Here is a 12,142-nt window from a genome sequence, read left to right on the forward strand (position 1 = left end):
TCTGGGTGTTGATCGCAGCCTCAGTCACCCCCGCTTGGCCGGAGGGAGATACAGGAAATCCTGCGGGTACGCGTTTTTGTCCGTTCAGCTGTGGCAGGAGACCGGGCCTGCAACGCACCTCCGGCGCGTGAGATGAGAAAGTGTCCCTGTTCGGGCGCCAATTTATGTGGTAAATATTTCATTACCGGTACTAATTTTATGCGGTAAAGTCTAGTAAGAATAACTCAGTAAATATAAGAGGCAGAATCCGTGGTATTAGAGGTTCTAAAAGGCTTTATTCCTCTATAAAGGAATTACAGTTCGAACTGTAGGCTTCAAATTCCATCACCACGAAGGTTCAGGAAGGGAAGGCAATACATTATTGACAAGTAATGATATTTATATGAAAAGTATTACATTAAGACAGATGCAAGAGGCGTAACAGCTGACAATACAGATAATGATACACATACGTAATGAAAAAAGGCGTAAACATAGGCGTAACTAAATACGTCATTAAACATGATGTCACAAGTGGGTGGATCCATAAGAGAATCCTGCAATGTCAGCAGAAATACTTGGCAGAGATGCACGCGCAGCCGCATGACGTGTGATTGACGTGCAACTAGAGGGTGAAGGAGACTTGACATTTAGCTCTACATGTGGAGACAGAAGTCTGAGGGGTCATGTCAACCTAATCCCAAATCATATCTAATATCTTATGTTTAAAGAACTGTATTATCCAAAAGGAAAGGTCTCTCGGACGGAATCTATTCTATACTGACTGTTAGTGTGTGTTCAAGCGTCTAAATGTCTACATGAGATGCAAGGGGGCAGGAATCTTCCATGGTAACAAGGGCTATGAATTACTTGCATGAGGACAGTGAGGCCTGGCCCTTTGCACGGTAGTTGGAAGAATGTTTACCTAAACTACTAGACAGGAATGCATCGGATGAGGAGCGGAGCAGATAATCTTGAAGGTGAAATACAGTTTTTGGCAGGCAACAGGCTGGATCAGGCACCGTTAGCCGCGCAGGGAGTAGGACAAAGTTCATGGATACAGATGCGGGCTCGGACTGGAGCTTTCAGAGGTAGAAGGCAGGAAAAAGCTTGATGGCAGAATTCAGGGCCTACTCGCCTGAACTGTAAAATGTGGAAAGTGAACCACATAAAGTCGGTGGCCTTTCATACTTAGGAACGGAATATCCGACTCATTCATGGCGGATCTGAAAGAGGACATGTTGACGGTGGACGCACATGTATTTGCGTCTTCATAACTGGAACTGGAGGGAACATACATGTACTTGTAGCATGTACATGGAGCCGTTGGGGTCTAAGATAGGGGACATAACTGATCATAAAATTCATATTTCCTCAGATTTGCTAAAATGTAAATTGATACTTGTATAGCGCACTACTCACCCGCAAGGGTCTCAAGGCGCTTGTACAAATACCGCTGTGGAACCCATCCTGGCTTTCCCTGTGAGGCGTCCACTCCTGGGAACCCCCAAGGTGGAGGTCAGGCATCCTTAGCATTGTGGGGGCCGTTGTGGAGATTAAGCAAGCTATTGCCCAGAGTTGCTGAGTGGGACTCCATGATTGGAATGGCACCGAGGCGAGAATTATCAGGTCCGTGGAATTTTGAGCCCAAGACCCGCCGAGGTGAGGAATTGAACCCTGGTCCCGGGTTAGATCTCTACATCAGGGTCTGCTGCTCTAATCATTGAGCCACACTTCTCCACACTTTGCTAGCGCGACTGCCTGGTCCCTTGGCTACATTTGGGACTGTGTCGTGCTGAGAGAGAATTTCCCAGCCTTATTTGGGACTTAAATTAAGTCTAACCGGATGATTTCATCTGGAGAAAATTGTGTTAAGCTGTAGGTTGACGGGTTCTTTCGGAAATGGTCGGCAATATTCAAATTTAGGTAAATATAATTGTTATGTAAATTTGTGTCCAGGATATTAATTGAAATTCTGATTTGATTGAAGTTTGACTATGCTAATGAAAGCAAATTAATTGGATAAACCAAGCATTGATTGACAAAATGAGTCCGTAACTCTTTAATAAGGTATTGATTAATCAAGAAGGTTCCGAAGCTTTAAATGTGTTTTAGCTGGTTCTAAATCACCATCAACCAGTCCAACTAATTGCTCCATTGACCAAGTGGTGGAGTGCCTTGATGTTAAAGTTAGGATTCTATAGGAATATGTATTATATATTTATATATATATATATATATATATATATATATATATATATATATATATATATATATATATATATATATATATATATATAAAATCGCTCCACTGCACCTTTGCAACGGGTCATGACGGGTGCTTCTCACACGGTGGTGCCCCGTGTATTATATCCAGCTCCAAAGGTTCTCTCTCCCAGTCGGGAAGAAAGACACAGCACTCGCGGGTTTCGTTCGATAACCAGTTTATTCCATAGCGCTTCACATACGCGTTTCGGGTTCTCCCTTCGTCAGTGTGTTTGCAATTTGTGTAGCGCGGCATCGTTTTTTATATATTAAAAAACACAGCATTTCCGGGTTTCGAAATGGATGAAGGACAAATTTTCACATACAAATTGGGCGCCATTTTGGAGTGTGCACAGTAAACAGTCTTGCACAGTGAGCAAGACTGTTTACAGTCGAAACGCGTTTGGTGGCGGCAGAAAATAAAATTTAAAAACCGCACATGGCGTCGTTATCCTTTTTGAATAATTAAGTAGGACTCGGCTCGAGGAGTCCAAACGACGATGCAACTCTCGGTCAGGAGGGGCAAGGAATACTTGAGGGAAACAAGAGAATATATCTATATATATATATATATATATATATATATATATATATATATATATATATATATATATTTATTTATCGCGCCACAATTTGGCTAGAAAAAAGAGATATATTTAAAAGGACAGAATATCTTCACCGGAACTGGTAAATCATTACAATTGCAGATCAACTTATAATCGTGTCATTACAGATGTTGCGCTGTTTAAGCATCAAATGAAAGATATTAAGATGCACAGTTTACGACACGTCTTTGCCAAAGCAAATTAGGATAAGGCAAAACAACCAGCTACCATCTATCTATCTATCTTAATATCTTTCATTTGATGCTTAAACAGCGCAACATCTGTAATGACACGGTTATAAGTTGATCTGCAATTGTAATGATTTACCAGTTCCGGGGAAGATATTATGTCCTTTTAAATATATCTCTTTTTTCTAGCCAAATTGTGGCGCGATAAGATATTGGTGATTTACTCACCTGTCTCGCGGCATGATCTGCTGAATTTTAGGGACAGATGTAGCCCGTTTGAAAGTCTCTCTCCCGTGTGGTATATTCATACCATATTCGCTCATAATTTATTTTCAGTAAGTGTTCTATAAACTAGCACTGCTTGTCTCATTTTTCTGATGTATACATGGAAGTTGTTTTTTTTTAAATAAAGAACTTTCTATTGCAGTGAATATATACATTTTTGGAACACTATTCGAACGCCTGAAAGTGATAAAGTGTCGGAGTGCTTATAGAAATAGGTACATTTTTTCATTGTTATAGTCACTTAGGTGTTGGGTTTCTATTCATTCCTTATATTTTCCTTTTCACTTGGTTTGCTATAAGGGGTTCTTTCTCTTTTTTCTAACTGAAGAAGCTTACTTTATTTAACATGTGACCCACATGTATATATATAGATATATATTTATATATATTTCTATCACACAGAATTTTGGACTCTCTACTGATCCTTCCAGTCCTGATGATGACCGCATAATTATAAAGCGGTCGAAATGCCGTAGACGCATATGTGACGAGAACATTAATGAAGAACACATTATTTTGTTTCATGTTGTTCCCTCTGTATGACGTACATTTTTTCGTTTGCCACTTGTCTGGTTTGTGATACACATTGTCTTTTTGTACCAGCACATTGTATTGAGCGCCAGAGTCTTAGCTGTTTTTAGCATGTATTAATTGTAATACATTTGCATATTTTTCAATAATTATTTGGTATATGGGTCCCTCCTTTTCTTTTCTTTTTTCTATTTTTTAAATTAATTATTATTGGTTTGTTTGTTTATAATGTGTATTTGTTTGTAAGTACTGAACTTTTTTTTGTAAATTGCTTCTTGAACCACTGTTTGGATTATACATTGACTGCCCCTGGTTCAGTTGTTTAGGGTCGCCCCTGTGGTTGGTAACGCATGTCTGTGCAGGGAGCATACGTTGAGGAGGATGCAGCTCAGTGGTTTGTGTGTGCTGGCATTCGGTGGGCTGGGGGTTGCAGCCAGGGTCCGGAGATGGGTGGCAATGCAGCAGCAGTGTCAGCAGGAGATTGAGCCTTGGGTTTTGCTTGGCGCCGAGAGCTGGAAGTCGTTGTTGCGTCAAGGGTGGAGTGCATTGAGATTGCTGGGGTCTTAGCGGTGGTGAGTTAGGAGACCAGGGTCCCTGGCACTGGCTGCGGTCGGGTCGCAGACTGGCTTGCCTTTGGCACGCCGCCATTAAGTAGGGGTCAGGGGAGGGTGATCATATGGGAGGTGGGAGCGGAGTGACACACTGGGGGGGAGGGGCCGCGGGGGCAGCAGCGGCGGGGAGAGCGGGAAGAGGGAGCGAGGAGTGCGAGAGGGAAAAGAGGCTGAAAGTGGAAAGGCAAAAAGAAAGAGGCACAAAATCAAAAAAGGCACAAAAGAGAAAAAGGCACAAAAGAGAAAAAGGCAAACAAGAAAAAAAGGCAAAAGGACACAGCGCAGAGCGGAATAGAAGAAGAGCAGGGTGCTCCTCCACTAGACCACCAGGGATGAGGCACAGGCAGGAGCCTGCAGGTGGAGGAAGGCCTCGAACAACCGCCTGGAAAGGAGCTCAGGCTCAAAGGCAGAACAGTGGAGCTGCGCGGGGGGGGAGCAGTGACATTGAACAAGAAGGTCAGAGGTCTTGCTCTTCTTGCCATGCAGCGAGTGCCATTAAGTAGGGGTCAGGGAGGGAGATCAGCTGGGATGCGGGAGCTGTGCGCAGGGGGAATGGGCCACGGGGGCAGCGTTGGGCTGGAGCGGGGGAAGAGGGAGTGAGGAGGGAAAAGTGACAGAAAGCGAAAAGGTAAAGAGAAAGAGGCACAAGAGAAAAAGGGAAACAAGAGTAAAAGGCAAAAGGGCACAGAACAGAGTGGAATAGCAGGGTGCTCTTCCACTAGACCACCAGGAATGAGGCACAGGCAGGAGCCTGCGGGTAGAGGGGGGCCTCGAACAGCTACCTGGAAGGAGCTCGGGCTCAAGGGCAGCACCTTAACGGTGGAGCTGTGCGGGGAGAGCAGTGACACTGACCAAAAATGCAAACAATATCTATACATTCAAACGTAATTACATTAATAATATTAACAGTTATGTAAAAAATAATCATATTAACAAAAACATATCATACAATGTATAAAGAATATATAAATAATGTAAAATATACATTTCTAATAAAAAGTAGATTTAAAAAAATCATATATACCTAAAAAACATGTATACATTTTAAAATACAACAGCAATCTAAAAACAGAAAAATAAATGATTTAACTCCAATTTAAATAAAAGAAAGAAAAGTGTTAAACTTGAAACGTGTTACATTTTGGTGCCGATTCCGATCCATTAAAAATAATTTGCGTACGACTCGTATCTGTATTTGTTTACGTACGAGTCGGAGAAGCTCCGTACAAACGGCCAAGTACGATTCGTCCGTGTAAAATATCTATGAATAGCGTCGGGAAAAGTCTACGAGAGTGCGTCGGAAAGTGTTCACGTCCGAATAGCGTCGGGAAAAGTGTACGAGAGTGATCCGGACATTGTTACGTGCAAATCGTAAAACACAAGTCCGAGCGCGCAAGTACGATCCCGACCGTAAGTCCGAATACACAATCGCACGTAAAAAGGCCCGTACGGAGCCAACGTAGTAGCACACATGTACACGGGTAAACTCATGCCTGTGTACGAGGCGTACAGCCCCCCACCCCCAAATATGTCAGCACAGTACACCACCCTGTCCGCACTGTACCCCAGCCCCGCAACTGTATGCGCCGTACCCCCATGTATGCGCCGTCGCCCCCCCCTGTAGGCGCATCACCCTCGCATGTACGCGCCGTACCTCCGCATGTACGCGCCGTACCCCAGGGCCGCACGTGTACGCACCATACCCCCACCGCATGTACGCGCCTTACCCCCCCATGTACGTGCCGTACCTCCGCATGTACGTGCCGTACCCCAGGGCCGCACCTGTACGCACCGTACCCCCACCGCATGTACGCGCCCTCCCCCCCATGTACGCGGTGGAGGTGGGCCGCCCCGCAGACCCGTACACTACCATCCCTGGGAGGAGAAGGTGATGGCCCTGCTACCGCCGGTGGGAGTACACGGAGTCGAAAGAGTCGCAGAGCCTGGTGAGTACACATACAACTTACGTAACATGGGGGCAATGGGGTCCACACCACATATACACCAAATGCACACAACTTCCCCCAAGCACTCACCGCAAACAACCACACTCAAAAACCACGCTCATGCCACTAACGTCACCATGCACCCTTCACAAATCAAGGCAAGGCCATGTCCAAGCCTACAACAACCACAAACACAAGACTGGATGTCCGGGAGGCTGGTCCCCACACAACACATTGTGAAAATGAGACGCAGACACCAATGCCCTCAGCCCATATGGCATAGGTACATAACCATGCACAATGCAAAGGGACTGGCAAAGTACTGACAAGGTAGATGACACTTGGCCCTGCTCAAATACCAACTCCACAAGCACAGGTATCTAGCACAGGAACTCACACTCACTGTCATACCAGCATGCACCATGAGGGGACACACACATCACCTGGGAGACCCAATGACAACTCACACTACACACAACAGCAGGCCCGGTCACAACCCCACCCCCTAGCACTAGCACACACACCCGGGGCAGGCAACAGATTTACACACTCCCACAATGGACATGTGACACAACAAGACCGATCCAGAGCCAAATAAGCATCAGAGCAAACAATCTACAGGTCAAACACTCAGGATAACATCCCAATCTGTCCCTCGCAACATACCCATCCCCAAGTGGACATTGAGAGGAATGCTAGGCACATCCAACTACCTGGAGGAAATGTGTCAACTTGAATATGTATGAAACATAGATGTAGCATGAAAGACCATTAACATTGTTTCTCTCTCACACACAGGGCAACGTCGTCGATCTCCCCCCAACACTGGGGGGGAAGAATCTCAGTCCCAGGCACCGCGTGAAGACGAACCCACCGGCAGCGACGACTCTCACCACTCGGTGGATGACCCCGACCAACCTGGACCCTCTGGTGCCCGAGCCCCTGCAGCACCTGCGTCAGGTACATCTGGGCCAACCACCACCCCCATTCCTGCTACATCCCATGACACACCCAGGAGCCCTGCTCGCACTGAACAACAGAGCCAATCTGACCAGGAGGGACAAGGTTCTCCGGGCACCCAGGAGGAGGCAGGCAACCCTGCAAATGCCATCCCTCAGGGGTCCCGTAGACCCGATGTGCCCACAAGGGCAGGGCAGGCTCAAGTGGGCAGGGGTGGTGGGAGTGGAGGCAGGCGGAGGCACGAACCTGACCAGCCAGCTCAGGACCCCGGTATGTCACACATACGCAACATCCTGGACTCATACCGGCGTGACACCAGAGGCATCAACCAGGTCGTGTCAAGACTCTCCGAGATGCAGGGGACCCTCGATGACATTAAGAACCTGCAGGTCGAGCATCATGCCAGTCATCAACAACACCAAGGACGGATGGAGGCAAGACTGGCTGAGCTCCTGGCGGTGCACAGGGACGTGAGCCAATCACTCCGTCAGATCGCCCAAAGCCTGGCAAACCCTCCCTGTGCCACCAGGCGTAGACCAGCACCAGACAGAGGGAGGGAGAAGGAGGATTCGTCTGACGGAGCATCCCCAGCATCGTCAAGACCTGCATCTGAGGGTCCCCGGAGGAAGGTGGGTCGTCCACGGAAAAGACCGTGAGAGTCAGCGGACCATCCCCATCTCCCAGGTCACCTGGCCTGGCACCTGGCCCTCTGGCACAACGGCAGCAACTCATCCAATGACATTCTCTGCCACATGGACTTGCTGGTCACAGTCTGACCAATGATGACCAACACTGTGGTCTGGACTCTGATGACTTCCAATGCCAAGGATAACATCTCCCCCTGTGAACTTTGGATTCTATTACCCCGGTACAGCACCCAATTGCATCGACCAAACCACTTACCCCACCGTAAATAAATATTTCACTTTGGACATGAGACGTTCTTGTCATTTTGCATCATTCAACGACATATGTGTGTGGAAATGTCAAACTATGGCTGAGTGTTGAACCAACTCCAGCCATCCATACCCTGGGATCAGAGTCTGGTACAGGACACACATGGGTCACAAGGTATCATTCAATGTAGGCATGGAGCACAACACTCACCTGTGATGGCCTCTGGCTGCTGAGGGGGTGCTTGCTAAACTGTGTGGAGAGACCTATTTTGGAGATCATCATCAAGGCGTAGAGGTCATGGCTCATGTGGAGGTTCCCGGGGAGGGAGTCCCAGGTATGTGTGGGCAGGTGGGAGAACAAAGTCATGTATGCTGGAGTACGGTGGATGTAAAGAACGGTGGCCAGGGCAAGGTTGGATGCACGGAGATGGCCCAACGGGATCTAGGATGACAGACGTACAAGGTTGGTTGGGGTCGGGGTTGTGGACGGCCTCCTGAGTGTGGGTGGGGAGTGTGGAGGTCACCCTGCAGCAGACAGTGATCCATTGCAGCTATCCATGGTGGACGGTGAGGTGGCTGGGGCGCAGGGGGTTGAATCTGAGGTGTGCAGATGCCCCCTGGATGTGGACAAGTTTCCTGGGAATTTGGATGTACTTGCTCCGTAGAGGGCAGGGCAGTATTTGACACGGATGTTTTCAGGGACCTGGGGGATGGTCTGTCTTTTCTTGGAGTGGATCTATCTGTGGATCATGTGCATAATGCAGAGGGCCTTGCAGCATGAGGTACAGATGCTGTGGACTAGCATGGCAAATGTGAGCGAGCCAAACATGATGCACACCATCTTGTGTGTGTGGCCACTGGGTGCTTGTGCAGGGCTCTTGCGGGTGGGACACAGGCACTTGACCCAGCTGGAAGCGGACAATCCTCAGATGTTCAGCTCAGTCCTGTACAAGTCCAGCCTCAGGTGGCTCGTGTGCAGCCATTCATCAATAGATCTCATGCATACTTGAATGATGGAACTGCCAATGTCTGTGTCTTTGTTGAGGGTGAGGAGCACCTGGCTGTCAATGGCATATGAGCTGATGAGGTGCTGTGCACATGTGATGGTGGAGAGGGGGGTCCGGGACACTCTGTAAATTGACATGCTGAGAGATGATACCTGTGCCATGTCCCAGACGATGACACCATACTACATGCTGAAGCCTTGAGTCCCACTCCCATGCCCTTGCTGGGCTACAGAGCCGGTGGGGAGTATTAGGGACGTGACCTGGTTGGTGTGACAGGGCCTGGAAAGCGGGGCAGCGCAGTGTAGGCCATTGGAGTTGCACACTCAGCATGCAAAGGTGTCGTGTGTGTGCCCAGGGTATGTCTGACAGCAGGCGTTAGATGTGCGGATGGACATAGCTCGGAGTGTGGCTGATACATCAGACTGTAGTGTGATGTGGGTAATGCAAGGAAATGATGGTGGTGCAATGTGCACCTTGCATGTGCTGATGGTCCAGCCTTTGGCACCGCGTGGCGGCAACAGTGGCATAGACAAGCTGAGGACAGCAAAATGAATGGGTGGAGGGAGGAAGTGAGGAGCATCCTGGAGGCGTGTGTGTTGCCAAATCTGGATACTCTGGTGGCCCTTGCTGCAGGGGCCGCAGCAGCAGGCGGCATCTCCTTGCAAAATGACAGAATTTGCACACATAGACTAGGATGTCAGAAGGACAACTGTAACAGGCGCGTGTGTAAAGTAAGGAGTGTCCAGTGTCACATGGCACACCCAGACACAATGCATGCACAATCACCAAAGAAGCATGACACCGGATCAGGAAACTGAAGGCCGACCTGCGCACAGGAGACACACCCTCAGCAGCTGTTGGTGGCCCATTGTGCGGACCAACATGCCAAAAAACATACACGACCATGTACTTCATGCCCAATAGGGAGCCTAACCCATGAGCAACTGCATGCATGTTGCTAAACTACACATGGACTCCTATGCATAATCTTCCACAACTATGCCAGATATGCCGCATGCAAAGTGGCAAGAGACCTGCATTGACAGAGATGAGGCACCTTGGAGTGTGACAAACACCTTTATTACTCAGCCTCACACTAAGGGAAATCCATCAACTGGAACAGACTCACAGGTCATTTGGCTGACCATGTGTGACCTACACTGGACACCCCCTTCAACACACAGATGTGTAAATCCTACTGAGCTGGCACACAAGTGAAGGGGTTGAGCCTAACACCCCTTGCTGCACACGGAGAGTCTACAATTCCCCATTGAGCCTCATATGGGGATGTCCCACACTATGTCCACCATTAGCATCCAGTATGTTCCTTGGAGACGTTATACACACATTGATGCCTTCATCAGAATCCACACACCATTACAGATGGCTGTCAGGAAGGGTGACCATCAATTCATGGGAGCCATGCAACGGCATGGTAATACAACATGCACAGGAGCAGTCCCTACATATCACAAACACATACCAACCACAAAATGCCTTGCTGCACTCCTTACCCCAAATGACTTTTCACCATGTCTGTGCATGTAACTCTGATCCAGCACACGTTGCAATACTCATGAGGAATAGCAGGAGGGCAATGATGACATGAGCAGATGACAGCCGCAAGAACCTGGGGAGGACAGACACACAACAATTCAGCGAAGAGCTAGTAATCCGCAGACATGTACATGTACTCTACAGGAATGATGTTGTCACCATGCCCTTAACAAATTTAGTGTACCAGCTAATATGTGTGGAATGACATCATCACTTGAATGACACATCAGAACACACCTCCAAGTCACTTAGCACATAGTCAGCTCGACACACACATTGCAACACATGCCACACAAGGCTCAAAGCGTGCACACTCAGACACAGGGACTCACCATCATGAGAAGAAGTTGCGGATAAGCTGACTCCGGATGTCCTCATCCTCATCCTCACTTGCCCCGTGCCCGAGCCCTTCATCCTCCACGGGTGGATTATCCTGCTCATCTGGATCAAGGATGAGTGGCACGGCCTTCTCCACTGCCATGTTGTGCAGCATGCAGCACACAATGAAGATTTTGCAGACCTTCACCAGGGCATATGGGAGGGCGCCACCGGTCTTGTGGAGGCACCGGAATCTGCTCTTCAGGAGTCCAAACGTCCTCTCAATCACGCGACTCGTCTGCCCATGGGTGTCGTTGTACCGGTGTTCTGCAGCTGTTCTGGGGTTGCGGAGAGGGGTCATCAGCCATGGCATGTTGGGCTAGCCAGAGTCCCCTACATGGAAACATCATGTGAAGAAGTGGGTCAGGAGATGCCGCAAGATACAATGAGAGCACTGAACACAGGACTAACAGAGTATACCCACCAACAAGACATGCTCGTTCCGCGTGCAGCTGCAGCATCATTTCTGGCACCCTGCTACGCCTCATGATGTATGCATCGTGTGCGGACCCTGGAAAACGGGAACAGACATGGGAAATCAGCATGTTAGCAAGACACACCACAAGGGCATTAATGGAGTGGTAATGTTTTCTGTTTCTATAGGCTACCTCCTGTGCCTGTGGTGGTACCAAAGCCACATGTGTCCCATCAATGGCCCCAATTACATGAGGCATCCCTCCCACGGCATAGAACTCACCCTTGACACCTGTCAACTGCTCACGAGTGGGAAAATGGATGAATTCATCCAGGTGCAACAACATGGCTTCTATAACATCATGCAGGACACGGCTGAACATAGTCTGGGACATGCCACCGACATCAGCTATGGTCAATTGAAACGTGTCGGTGGCAAAAAAATGTTGGGCTGCCATCACCTTGGGGGTCAGAGCTGTAGGATACCTGTGTTGTGGTTGGAGGTGTGGTGCAAGCCGGC

The sequence above is a fragment of the Triturus cristatus genome, chromosome 11 (genome assembly GCF_964204655.1).
Source record: "Triturus cristatus chromosome 11, aTriCri1.1, whole genome shotgun sequence".
In the NCBI taxonomy this organism is placed as follows: Eukaryota; Metazoa; Chordata; class Amphibia; order Caudata; family Salamandridae; genus Triturus; species Triturus cristatus.